Genomic DNA, 14,924 nt, shown 5'->3' on the forward strand with positions numbered 1-14,924 from the left:
TTATTTCTTCTATCAACTCGGGCTCGACTGGAATAATCAATTATTACCTATATATATATATATATATATATATATATATATATATATATATATATATATATATATATATGTTAATGAGGTAAGAGCTTACGTAAGAAATTTGTAAGTCCATGCTCCATACAGTGACGTGATGCGTGGTCTTTTGTATTTGGATTGATTCGGATTTGCCGTTTGCACCAAATAAGCTGGCCAACTTTTCTAGAAGAGAATCTATGATATATAAATTGTAAATTAGAAGAGAGACGTAAAATGATAATTATTGTGTTTGATATATATGCATTTGCATCCTCGTATCAGTGGTCAAGTAACACTAAACCTAAAAAATAAGGTGTGTATCCGGTTGGTAATTGACACAGTCGGTTTAGGTTCGTGATGATATCGAAACTAAATTAAAAAATGAATTCGTTAACGTCCAAATACCAAAATTAGCATAATAAAAAAATAAATTTAAAACTTAATTTAGCAATTTAAAAACTTCTAAAACATATAATTAGCTTAAAAAAGGTTTGTCAAAAGGACAAAAGAAAATGTCACTGCTACGAACAAAGGAATGAGATGATCAAGAATCCTCCAGTATCCTCTCAACTAATATACTGACATTAGTTTGACTCCCCGCATTACAAGTGTTTACTTTGGTTTTTATTTTTAAACCAATATGAGACAAACCCATTTCCTTTTTTTATAAATGTTCAAGTACACTTTAAAGTATCGATATCGTATTCATCTTTATTCTTTGGAAATATTAATAATTTATTTATTAATAACAAATACTAATAAATATTATTTTTCCAAAAATTCCCAACATCTTGACCTTCTTGATTTCTCTATAGAAGTTTGGATGATAAGAAAGAACGAGAGAGTGTCGTGTCTCCAAGGTCTGGTAGGGTCCATTGCAAGAGTTTGTCCAAAACTAAAGAACGTTAAGTCTCTCGCGTCTTTTAAATCTTCTGTAAGACATTTTAATTTTCAACAAAAGAAATTATATTTTTATTTCGTGTGACCTCTGGCGCAACAAATTCAATATGTTCCGTCATGCATGTATCTACTGTGCCAAAATAATCGAATGTGCTATGCGTATTTGAATTTGTTTTGCCAAGTGATCTAATTTTCCACGTTAGGTTGAAATTCGTTATGCGTCAAAAGACACTTGTCGCACTCTATTATATTAGTTAGTAATTACAAAATATCAAAGACCGTTGGTTAAGGCTAAATAAAATGAAAGTGATCTTTGGTAGAAATTCATAGCCTTTTTTATCGATATTGTTGAGTCAATGACACACACAAACACCAAAGATCTATAAACGTAATAGAATAACAGAACCGGGAGTTTATGATCAAACACCGATCATGACTCTATCTTATTATTTAATAAAACTTGCACACATAAACAATAACCCTAATTCTCTATTTATACTAAACAAACAACTTACAAAACTAGAACATATTCTAGGAAACTAAATAATCAATGTTTTAAAAACGGTACGTACCGGCTAGTTGAACCGGTTATACCGGATTTTGGTAAGACAACTGGTATTTAGAGACCGGTATTTTTGAGCAGTTTGCTAAAACATCGTATCGCCGGCTTTTTTAAATACAAGTTTAAATCGGCAAACCGGTTTTAAACCCAAAAGATTTTTTGATATTTTTTACCGTCCATGTTTGTTTAAAATAACTTTTAACCTAGCTAATTAATTTTGTACAGAAAGTACAAACTTCTTAATTGACTCGATCATTGTTCATGTTTGGTTCATTTGTGATGTTTATTTATGTACTTTTGAATTATTTCTTGAGTTGAAGTTGTAGATATACGAAATTACAACTATTAACCTGGCTGAACTTCTTGGTATATCCCGATTCAACCGGTTATATCATTTTTAAACCAAATCTGATACGAGTAAAAAGTTGGTTTCTAAAACATTATAAATAAACTTAATATGCTTATCATACTAAAGAAACACACAAAATGAACTTTACCAAATAATTCTAAACTCTTTTACGAAACAGCTTTCAACTTTCACTTTCTTTCAAACGACATGTATCCTTCACAAATGAAATTGTAAAACTAAACCAAATGATTACTGATCTTTCAATGATTTTTTATGTTGTGTTGTTATAGGTATCTTTCATAAATGACAATAATAGAAAGACTAAATGATTATCAATCTTTCAATGGTTTTTGTTGTTGTATTGCATCTGTCACATCTCGAATCAATGAAGTCACATTTTCATAAGAAGATCCACCTTCCAACATTGCTTTCTTAGCCATTATTGCAAGCTCACTAGCCATTGCTCTTCTTTGTTTTCCATCTTCATCATCTCCCGTCAAACATTCAACTGCCAACTTGATATCCTCCTTCTTCACCAACACTCCAACCTTCTCTTCCTCCCCAAACATAACCGGAACCTCAACACCAATCCGAACTCCAATCTTCAAAATCTCTACTATGAAAGTTTCGTTTAAAAACTGGTCCGCGAAAAATGGCCATGTGACCATTGGAACCCCCGCACTGATCGCTTCCAGTGTCGAGTTCCATCCACAATGACTTACAAAACCCCCAATGGCACAATGTGACAATATCAAGACTTGTGGGGCCCACCCATGGACCACCAACCCGCGGTCCCTTACTCTATCTTCAAACCCTTGTTCCGAAAACCATTTCTCAAGTTCCTCGGATTTGTTTCTTACACACCATATAAATGGTCGGTTTAACGACTCAAGTCCTAGCCCGAGCTCAATCGCTTGTGCCGTAGAAACACGCGAAAGACTTCCTAAACAAACGAATAATACCGACCCCGGGTCCCTTTCATATAGCCACTTCAAGCAATCGTGTTCCTTGATCGCAGCCTTTTTCCCTCTCTCGGCTAGGTCCGACCCGGTTTTGTTGCATAACGAAACCGGGCCGACACACCATATTTTCTTATCTTTTACTTTTTTGTATTCCTTAACATATTCGGGTTCGAGTTCCTCGAAAGTGTGAACTATAATCCCGAATGCGGCACTCTCTGCTGCGGCAGCCCGGACCCAAGTCCCCATATCCTCTTCGGAGACCCCTTTCGACGAACCCGTTATTTGAACTTTAGTTACTTCAACCCGGTCGGGCAAACCGGGTATCACAACCCGCTCGTTATCCGATTCAACCGATCCCAAAAATTTGGAAGTGACGGCAACATGCATGCACAACAAATAAAAACATCCCGGACCGTTAAACACGAGCCGCGGGATGTTAAGCCTACGCGCCACATAAGTAGTCCACGGGAACAAGAAGTCGGATATGATACAATCCGGAGGCGGGCAAAGCTCGCGGAGCAAATCTTCTGCGGGTTGTTCTAACAAATCTAAGGCAGCCGAGAGTTTTTTCCAATAGTCGAATGTCGGAAGCTTGTCAAAGCTTTCGCACCCTTCGGGTAAACCAACTTCGGCTAACGCGAGTTGGAGTTCGAGTAACCGAATCTTGAGGTTCACCTCGTTGGCGCGGGTTATGATTGGTCGAATTCGGTTAGCATCAAGAGGTGTGGTGACTATGGTGATTGTAGCACCACGTTGTGCTTGTATTTTAGCTATGTCAACCATGGGTACCAAATGACCTTGAGCCATTAAAGGAAATAAAACAAAATGAAGGTCAGTTGATGGTGCACCCATTATTATTTTTATGAGTTGTGAAATCTAAGGCACATGCTTTATATATATGTGAAGAGTGAGGATATGAGTATGTGGTTATATTGTACTAGTGTCGTTAAAGATAAGTTTGTCCTATAGGAATATATATATTAAAACGATGTGGCTAATATGGCAGGTAATTGTCGACAAGCACATGTGTGGTGGTACCACATCCAATGTTGAGAATTCGTATGTGAAGAGGTAGGTCCCAGCAGAGCCCAGTTGGACCCGCAAGACTCACCTTGAACAGGGACGTCTGCGCAGAAACCAACTGGATCCGCAGGACCAACCACGCTCAGAGACGTGACGTCCTTACGCGCAGTACGCAAGCTGTTCCCGCAGGAAATGCCTCCCAATGGTGAAGGACTCCGCCTGTCCCCGCAGCCTCGGATACAAGCCATCAGGGAAGGCCACCCGCGCAGCAAGGCTACACGCACAAGGCACTTAGCTCTCGATCATTCAGTGTCACCTGAAGGAATGAGCGAAGCCGGGAACAATCCCGCACAAGGGCGGGAGGGGGAATACTCCCGCCCAAATAAGCCAGTCCGTACGATACGGGAGGATCTTCTGTACTGTACCTGACGAGGTATGGGAAAAAGATCTGACTAAAGATACGACAGCTTATGGACAACAGTATGGCGAGCAGCATGCTCCTACACTGTATGTCACTATTAGCCGCTGCCTACTCACCAACTCTTGTCATACCACGTGCGTAGCCGGCAGTTGGTGGAAAAGGAATAGTATACAGCAGGCCTGGTCGCTATCAGCCGCTGCCTACCCACCAACTACCAGCAGGGCATGTGCGTAGGCTACTGTTGGTGGAACAGGAATACTGTTGCAGCCGGCCACACCTCCTTGGAAACCTACCTTCGGCTATAAATACCACAAATGGTATGACCATCATATCTTATCTTATATCATCATATTATACCTGATATCTGCTCTAGCAATCTCTTAATATACTTTTATATTTAAAGAGCAATCTAGTCTGATTCTCACGCCGGAGGGTGGTCACAAGGAGGAACCCCCCCCCCCTTCTCAGTGACAAGCTCACGGTGTCTGTTTTGCAGGTTATCAGAAGAACCATCTTCTCAGGGTCTAACCCCTCGTGGGAAACATCTATCTAACCCCCAGGTTACCAGTAATCTGTCCGGGGGTCCGGTTAGTGTTTCTTCAGTATGAGAATTTGTTTCTAATAACATATAGAGATTGCTAGAACTTAGCGATTAAGACGCTCACATGAAGTAACGAACTGAACACAAACTCGAATACGGAAACAAATAAAGAATACGAGAATTTAATATAGTTTGGTCTAGACTGACCTATACTCATATGTGGTAACTAGGGTTTGCAAACTCTCTCTCTTTGTTTTGCCCGGGTTCAAGTCCATGTTGGTTATTGTTTATTTTCAATATCTATCTATCTATCTAAACGCTTGAGAGCCGTCTCAGTATTTTGGGATGGTCGGACCGGGTCATGAGACGTGTCATATGGGTTGCCAAGTGTCATGATCTAAGCTAGTATGTTGCCATGTGTCGTGTACATGCGATGAATCATCTGCTAGGTGTCATTTCCTAGTGAAGTGTGTTCCACCAGATGACACGTGTCATGGTGACTCATCACCTAACCAACTACATATAGAAAGGTCGGGTGAGTAGTTTCGACACACCAACGCAACCAAAACCCAACCAGATCAGTCACGACCGCATACACGTTTGCACATAGTCTAAACAGTTCGCTCACCACACACATGAAACCAGACAAGTTCATGCCAATGATACGTTCTCTCGTTTCCAACTTCGATGATTCCGAACTCTCGTTACAAATATAGTTCGGGTGCTAGTGTAATCTCGTTAGTACATACTGCTTCGGCTGTTGTACCCTTGGGAAACAGACGGGCTCGCGGAAGTAGCCCGAAATCTATTTTATGATACCTCTGTTTAACAGAAATCCTCAACCACAACCGGGAACCACATTTTGTTCAGTTTTGCAGCTAGAAAGATGTAGATGTTTTCGGGTGATCAAGACAGGTTCACCAAGCGAAGGGGTGTACAAGAAGACATGCTCGAAGATGATGCTCGGGTCTCGGTAAACACGAGCTAGACGATATCAGGCAGTTCTGGTGCGGTTTCAACATGATGATCAACTTGGCTCCGGTCTGCTGGTATCAACTAGTTTAAGAATTCACTATAGGAGCACAAGTGAAAATCCTTGGTACGAATCAAGTTATGCATATATATGTTATATTTGTCGTTATTCACATTTAGATTTCTATACGGTATATGTACTACAATTTCTCAAATTGTATAAATAAGTTTTTATTTGTTTTATTAATATTTTTTTATAAAATCGTGACCCATGTCCTACACAAGAATCCAACTTTCAAGATTGGATTTGGTAGGAGAACATTTGACTAGCGATTTCAAGTTGATTCACCGGTAGGATCCACTTAAAATTAACTCCGTACAGCTCAAACAACTCATATTAAAGATCCAATTCGATTAGGTTAGAGTTCTAGCACAAAGATCAGGTTTCGGTTGGATCTATATTATGGGACTCTCAAAGTGTTGGGAAAACAATGATTTTTTAATCAACCTTAATTGTTTTGATAATGATCAAATTAACTTAATTTGACATAAGGTATTACTAGTTCATCAATGATATTATATATTAATTACATGCATATCCTTAACTCTTGATTAATCATCATGGCACTAAACAAGTATGATTAAATCATCAAAGTGTTTAATAAATTCTAAACCAAAAATTGAAGATGACAGAACTACAACTCCAACTCATTGGAAAAATCTTAATAAAATTTAAAATTTAGTTTTATTAACTTTGAAAAAGTTTATAAAAATATTTTAAGCAAAATTGTTTGAATAAAATTTTTACTAAAGATACCATTTTTACTAAACATACCCCCTCCCTCAAGTTTTATATTAATACAATTTAGACCTTTTGTTGTTTTTTTTGTCGTTTTGTTATCTTTTGTTATCATTATAATATTTATAAAAGTTTTTTTTTTCTATTTTACTTAACAATTTTTTTCTATTTATCTTTTTATGTATATTTAAAAGCCTTTAATAAAAACATTTTTTTCTTACTTAGGAAAATGTTTTTTTCTTATCTAAAAAACGTTGTTTTTCTTGTTTAATAAAAAGTGTTTCTTTTTTTATACTTGTTTTAATCTTTTTAGAGAGCGTTTTTTTTTAAATAAGAGATAGTTTACATTCTTTTATAAAAAATCGTATTATTTTTTATAAATATAAAAGTTAAATAACATACAACTTGATAAAAAAAATTAACTTTATTTCTCAGGTAACATTAATCTCATATATCAAACCTAACAAAAAAATTCAAATTGTTTTGAATACAATTTATAAAAAGAAAACAATAACTATCTAGAGAAAACATACAAAACTTTTTAATACATGTGAAAAAATACACAAACTTTTAATAAGATTCTAAAGAAATATATAAAATACAATAAGAGAGACTAGCATGTCAATTACAAATGTTAAGGAAAAATAAAAGTTCAGGAGAGTGTATGGGTAACAAGGAAGAATGATACATTTAGCCTAACCCATATATTATTTGTAATTCAAATGATATTGAAATAATGTTTCCACTTACTGAATGTCTTTCATTAAATTTGTCTTGAAAATTTAGCATTGCCTAAATGGTTATATTAAATACTTGTAAAGGTTTTGGTTGGATAAACCTAAATGTTATTAAATCATTATGTTAAATACTTTGGTTTAATTGCAAGAGTCAAACCAAAATGAAAGGAACTCATTACAACATATGAGGAATCTTGTTTATAAGGGAAAAAAAATGAATAAAGGGGCCTCACACAATTTTCACCCTCACAAAGTTCAAAGTGAAATGGACATAGTGTCCACGATTGCTAGAAGCCAACGTGGAGGGCGACCATCGGGTCACCAACACCTAACTTATCTTTCTCACATGTTTAGCTATAAATAGAATAACTTACGCAATCTTAGTTTCCACCCCTTTTCTCTACAATATTCACATATACATACATAGATGATCTCTTCCATATTCAAAAAATAATTCAAAGTTCAATTCAAAGAGAAGAGATCAAAATCTAAAGAGCAAAAGAATAGCTTCAAAGCTACTGAAGAAACACAAATCCACCCCTTAGGTCTAACGAGTTAGTCCAAGGGTAATAGTTAAGTATTCCCCAAGATGGGTTATAATCTTTCTTGGCGCAGATGAGTATTCCTGCAAAACAGAACACCGTGAGCTCGTTACGAGGAATGGTGGGATTCTCTCGTAACCATCCTCCGGCGTGAGAATCAGTACTTGTAGTACATTGGAAATATATTGAGAGAGAGAGTTAGAATGCTGAATCATGGATCCTTTACCGTTTGGAGGTATTTCTGCATTTATAGTTGGAGGAGAGAGGGTATAGCTAACTGCCTTGTCAGGCTTTCCACCAATTATACTCTCCATTCGTGTGGTCATGGAGGTTAGTGGACATCATGGCCTTTTGATATTGACGTGGTATACTATTTGTACCGTCTTTTATGTGTTGTCCCATCTCTATTGGTTGGGCGATATTCCCGATGGATATCTTCATTTTTGTTCCATGCTTGTGGAAATCTTAGCGCTACCATCCTGAGGTGTCAGGGAATGTTTATTATATTAGCCTTTATGCATAGCGCCATGCACCTCCTACTGGCGCTTAGTCTATCCGCTTAAATTAGACTATGCTTGTGGCGCCATGAAGCCCGCATGGCGCTTGGTTTATCCATTTATTGGGTGTTATATTAATTTGAGGTAGCTTTAGTACCCTAACTCTACAACTACCCACCTTGGTATTCTTACCTATGTTTTCAGAGGTCATCACACTAGTGGTTGTTCTAATTATTTGGCAAGTAAGTTATCATCATTTTGTTGAAGATTTGAGATGGGAACACACTATCTTAATATAGTATTGTTATTCTATTCAATTGGAAAACTCTATCTATATATAGAGTTTATTATTAATTGAGTGAAGACTTACGTCTTGATATAATGAGATATTGAAGAAGTGAAAAGCCAATTACTTAGTGTAACTAGTGAAGAATATGTTCATTTCCTTTGACTAGTGTAGAAATGTAAAGACCACTACTTGACATAGTGGGTTGAACAATTAAGGTGATAACTTCCTTTGAAGAGTGAGATGATTATACTGATGATCACTTCCGTTTAAGTGCGAGACGATTGTATCGGTGAACCCTACCGTTTAGAGAGACGATAGTGAAGAAAACTTCTTATTGGTGGATTAGGGAGAGGACGTAGGGTGGATTAGTTAACATCTACTTACATCTCTATAAATTAGTTGTCTCATTTCTATCCCTTAAACTCTTTACTTAATGCATTTATCATTATAAGTTTGAAAAGGAATTTTACAACGTCATTAGCTCATTAAAATTAAATTAATTAAGAAGCCCTATTCACCCCACCCCAAAGTTCTAGTTTTCTACACAAAACTTGTAACTCGAGTCCCAATGATCCAAAAAAACTTACAAATTCGATTCGTTTTCAAGATCATGAAGCAAACAAAAGATCCATTGGCTTTAGGATTTTCACAAAGAACTGAGGTGTTTTATCGTGTTACTGAAGTTATCACATAAATATGTAAACACGTATAATGTTGTTATTGCTTATTGCATAACGTAGTTATCTCCCTAGTATAGTAATTGCATAATGTATCCGCCACATAGCATGGTTATCGCATACGTAGTTATCGCGTCACATAGTTATCGCATAACTTAGTTAAGCAACAACTATTTATGCGATAACTTATCTTGGTGACAACTTAGTTTTAGCGATAACTTATCCTAGATGGCTACATAGTTTAGCAGCAACGTATGTTAGGTGACAATTTTGTTTAGTTACAACTAAAAAGAAGTGATTGCTAGGAAGTTCTTGAATAGTTTAAGTGATAGATTTTATGTGAACCTCGTATAGACGTTCAAGGGTTCAAGTTGAGAAGCTTTTGTTAAAAGTAGAAGAACTCGGATCAGGTGAGTTCTAGGTCCACTTTTTACGTGTTTTGGGGTGGTGTTCATACTATGTAAAAGTAACACGTATTAGCCATGAAGTGTAGAAATATCAAGTTTTAACGTGTATACTTTTATAAGTAAGCGCACGGTCTAATATACTAATAGTCCCTCATACGGACTTAGCAAGAAGGGTGGAAGTTTAACCGTGGCTAGATATATCTATAGAAGTTAGCAATGCCTTTGTACGATCATTTTGAAGTTTAGTGACTTAGAAGTAAGGTGTGTCACGACCTGTAAAAGGAAGTATGGGTAGATTTATAAAACTAAACTTAGACTTACAAATGATGTAAACGTAAAGGAAGTTCCTATCTTCCGAAGAAATGAAGGGTATACTATGACAAGTATTATGTTTTTTTGCCTTCGAGTACGTGTCTGTTATTATTATTAATAAATTGTATGATCAAATGTTATGAACTTAGAACTCACTAAGCAATGCTTACTTCTGGTATGCACATCAGGTTGATAAGTTTGATTGTAAAATAAGGATCGACATGCATTGAGACGGTTATTTGGCCGAAGAATGACATCCATGAAGTTTGAAGTTTCTATTTATGCTTATTCAGACAATTTAGTTTTTTAGTTATGTGTCACTACCCATGTGTACGAAGATATCTAAGGGTTCTGTTGATTGTTTAATGAAGTTTTGAATGTTTAAGAACTATAATGCATGTATAAACTCAACCTCTGAAACACCCTTGGTTCAAGGCATTTCATTTTTCTTAACTAGGAGGTAAACATGCATACTGCAGTGGGGTTTGTGAAATTTACACGCTTACACGTTGAAATGTTCATAGTCAATTATACCACATGTTGTGAGTTGTGACGGTTCAGTTTTAAACATCAAACCGTAGATAAAAGGAGTATCACTGAATGTGTAAATAAGTAATAACAAAAAAATAAGATTAATGTTAAAAAACCATAAAATATTATGGAGTTTGTAATAGTTATTCAGACTTTTAGAAATTGATTAATGTTTCCTAAGCCACGTTGGGCCGAGGCCTACGATGTCTCGAGGAAATAATTAAGTATTAAAATATTTTGTGTCAATATATTCACCAACATGCGTTGCTGACATATTTTATAAACTGGTTTACAGGTAACCAAGAATAGATGTTTGGAGTTGGAGTCTAGCCGTTAGACGATCTGATGGCTCATGAAGTTTTATTATTAAATTATTGTAAATGATGGTTTATAACTTCAACTCTTTTGTAACAAACTAACGGGTGTATAATTCCCGTCTTTTGGAATATATTAATATTTTAATCATAACTTCCGCTTTACAACCTTAAACTCTGATATATTTACAAAACAAGTACTAACTATTGATCACACTCCTAGACCCTAAGTTGGGGTGTGACAACGCAGTAAGGGAAACAAACATTTTAAAAACAGAACGGAAAGAACCCGGAGACAAAGCTTTAAAAATGTCATGTTGTACTAGCAAAACGAAAAACAACTATGAAAACAGAAAGCCCGTGGAACTGGACTGCGATTCTTCTATTACATTATGGAGAAGTCCATTCTCAACATGGTCAATCCGCGTCCGAAAACCTAGAAGAAACCTTGACGGCTTTGTACATTTGTGCTTCGAGAACTTGTAGTCTTATACATTATCATGCACAACTCAAATTTTACACTAAATTTATATCAAGACACGCATAAAAGTGAGCACATCATACCGGGACATTCAAAATCTTATAGAGTAACACATATTAAAAGTTATATGACATAATGCGGTTGGTTAAAAAAAATAATCAAGAAAAAAACAAACGAAAAAGAATAGGGTTTAAATGGTAAGTGTAATTAAACTTGAGATGCATATTGTAAATTCAATAACTTAAGTTTAATATTGATTCATTTCAGTTGTATAATATGTGATTTGACACTACAAATAGTGCTCTTGTTAGAAAGCACATACATCAGAAAATATGCAAATTACTCAATTATAATATAAGATATATATAATTTATTTAAAGTAAATAGAAAAAGTGAAAACGATTTTTAAAAATTGTAAGTCGAAAATGTAGATCTTAAAAAGGTGAAAACGATTTGATGACTTGTATTGTTGTTTCTAGCGTCTTGCTAGTTCAATAAAATTTTGTTGGTCGTTCCAAAAAAAAGAAAATGTAGACTACTCATTAGGACATATTGGTTGGTTAGGACATACGGTGATTTTGGTTGGCAATGAAGGTGGGCCGATGCTTTCGTCATTATCACTTGAGTCACATCATGTGAAGAAACACTAACCGGACCCCGGACAGATTACTGGTAACCTGGGGGTTGGATAGCTATTTCCCACGAGGGGTTAGACCCTTGGAAGATGGTTCTTCTGATAACCTGCAAAACAGACACCGTGAGCTCGTCACTGAGAAGGGGGGGTTCCTCCTTGTGACCACCCTCCGGCGTGAAAATCAGACTAGATTGCTCTTTAAATATAAAAATATATTAAGAGATTGCTAGAGCAGATATCAGGTATATTATGATGATAATGTGATAATGTCATGTTTAGATGATCATACCATTTGGGGTATTTATAGCCGAAGGTAGGTTTCCAAGGAGGTATGGCCGGCTGCAACAGTGTTCCTGTTCATCAACAGTAGCCTACGCACGTGCCCTGCTGGTAGTTGATGGGTAGGCAGCGGCTGATAGTGACCAGGCCTGCTGTATACTATTCCCTTTCCACCAACTGCCGGCTACGCACGTGGTATGACAGTAGTTGGTGAGTAGGCAGCGGCTAATAGTGATACAGTACAGGAGCATGCTGCTCGCCATACTGTATCAGTGAGCTGTCGTATCTCTGATCAGATCTTTCGCCCATACCTCGTCAGGTACAGTAAAAGATCCTTCAGTATACGGACTGGCTTATTTGGGCGGGAGTATTCCCCCTCCCGCCTCTGTGCGGGATTGCTCCCGGCTTGGCTCATTCCTTCAGGTGACACTGAATGATCGAGAGCTAAGTGCCTTGTGCGTGTAGCCATGCTGCGCGGGTGGCCTTCCCTAATGGCTTGTATCCGAGGCTGCGGGGACAGGCGGAGTCCTTCACCATTGGGAGGCATTTCCTGCGGGACCAGCTTGCGTACTGCGCGTAAGGACGTCACGTCTCTGAGCATGGTTGGTTCTGCGGATCCAGTTGGTCTCTGCGCAGACTTCCCTGTTTAAGGTGAGTCTTGCGGGTCCAACTGGGCTCTGCTGAGACCTACCTCTTCAAGTCCCCCCAGTCCAATGTTCTTCTCATGAGTGTTTAATAAAGTGAGGTGAACTTTTGGACTTGAGCAAAGGGTTTTGTAAGGTTTTCCATGGGGATTCTTTCCGCGGAAGTCCTTGTCACTTGCAGAAATGCCCGAGTTTCCTGCTTGGTCTTTGGGTATGATGCGGGTAGGTCTGTAACCTCCTCGCAAGTCAGGAGCATTGAGTCCCAGTTGTATGGATTTTCCATGAGGTTTTGGTAGTTTTGAACATAGTGATCAATTATGTTAAGACCACCAATTCCATCCTGGAGCTTCAAACAACGTAGTTCTCGACGTTCCCGCTATGCGGGGATGTTATTTCCGTTTCCGCAAGCATTGCCCAGAAGATCCTTCTTGGTTTCAATTCCCAGCGGAGCGCTAGGTATGTGAAGGGTTTTGCCTTAACACTGTACCTGCGCTCGTCTTACGGTTACTTTACTTCCAAGGTATTCCTGGCGTCAATTCCCTGCGGGTGCTAGGTATGTGAAGGGTTTTGCCTGAACACTGTACCCGCAGCCGTCTTATAGTTACTTGGTTGCCGAGGTACTTGGCTTCAATTCTCTGCGGGTGCTCGGTATGTGAAGGGTTTTGCCTTTACACTGTACCCGCATCCGTCTTACGGTTACTTGTTTGCCAAGGTTTATTTGGCTTCAATTCCCTGCGGGTGCTAGGTATGTGAAGGGTTTTGCCTTTACACTGTACCCGCATCCGTCTTACGGTTACTTGTTTGCCAAGGTTTATTTGGCTTCAATTCCCTGCGGGTGCTAGGTATGTGAAGGGTTTTGCCTTTACACTGTACCCGCATCCGTCTTACGGTTACTTGTTTGCCAAGGTTTATTTGGCTTCAATTCCCTGCGGGTGCTAGGTATGTGAAGGGTTTTGCCTTTACACTGTACCCGCATCCGTCTTACGGTTACTTGTTTGCCAAGGGGTAAAGGGGTATTTTCCCGCTTACTTTTTAATATTTTCGAATTTTGAATTTTGAAATTCGAAGAGTTGGTGAAAAGATCAGAACAGTCCAAACCTCTGAAACGTCGTGCGACGGTTTCTTCTGACTGTGTCAGGACGTGCAGGAAGTTATGGTGACGTGACAGAACATGGTCATTCCAGTCGCTTTTTCAGGCGCGTGGGCGCGATTTTTCGGGCGCGTGGCCGCGAAATTACTGGCACACGTCCTTTCAACAGCTGTTGCCAGCTTGCTTTTTGCCACGTGTCATAGTTTCATTGCACATTCGATTTCTCTCTCCTCCGCATTAAATTCACCGCATTAATTGCGATTACTATATAAAGGGGTAGAGGGTTATTTGCAATTCACACTTTTCACTCTTCTCTTCATTTTTAAGGCGATTTCCGGCGAATACTCCTTTATTCAATCGAGCATTTTCTCGAAATCGTTCTCTTCTTTCTCTGCAAGATGTCTTCTCGTGATGCTGAAGCTATATCTGACGACAGGGGTACTGCTGGCGAGTGCCAGTGTGCTCTGCCCGGCGATCAGTACCGGTATGTTGTCAGGAAGTTCATGCTCGATCATCTCGAGCCTGAGTTTCCTGAATCCCACCAGACCGTGTATGATGCCCCCAGAGGCAAGATCGGGGTTTATGCTGCATTTTTTGTCTATGGGAATCTTAGATTCCCGTTGACAAAATTTGTTTACCGTGTCCTTGAGAGGCACGGTGTTCATTTGACCGAGCTGCACCCCATGGCGATCGCCAAGATTCGCCATTTTGAGTGGGTGTGCCGGATTTTGGGCATCGAGCCCCATGTGGACCGCCTGATGACCTTCTATACCTGGAGGTGCATCCAGGGGTGGTACACCTTGACGACCCGTATTAAGGGTCTGAAGATTTGCGACACCGAGCGCAGTCTTCGCGCGTGGAAGCAGGAATTCTTCTACATTTCTGCCCGCGCCATCCCCCTTGCCAT

The 14,924-nt window shown here is 38.5% G+C and overlaps 1 pseudogene; it reads right to left on the reverse strand.

Annotated features, from left to right (window-relative positions):
* Nucleotides 1-2,197: 2,197 nt before the first annotated feature.
* Nucleotides 2,198-3,719, reverse strand: LOC143618939 (UDP-glycosyltransferase 73E1 pseudogene; annotated as a pseudogene).
* Nucleotides 3,720-14,924: the final 11,205 nt, after the last annotated feature.

Source organism: Bidens hawaiensis, unplaced genomic scaffold (genome assembly GCF_021521415.1).
Source record: "Bidens hawaiensis isolate Kalapana, Puna unplaced genomic scaffold, B.hawaiensis_p1.1 tig00002343_1, whole genome shotgun sequence".
In the NCBI taxonomy this organism is placed as follows: domain Eukaryota; kingdom Viridiplantae; phylum Streptophyta; class Magnoliopsida; order Asterales; family Asteraceae; genus Bidens; species Bidens hawaiensis.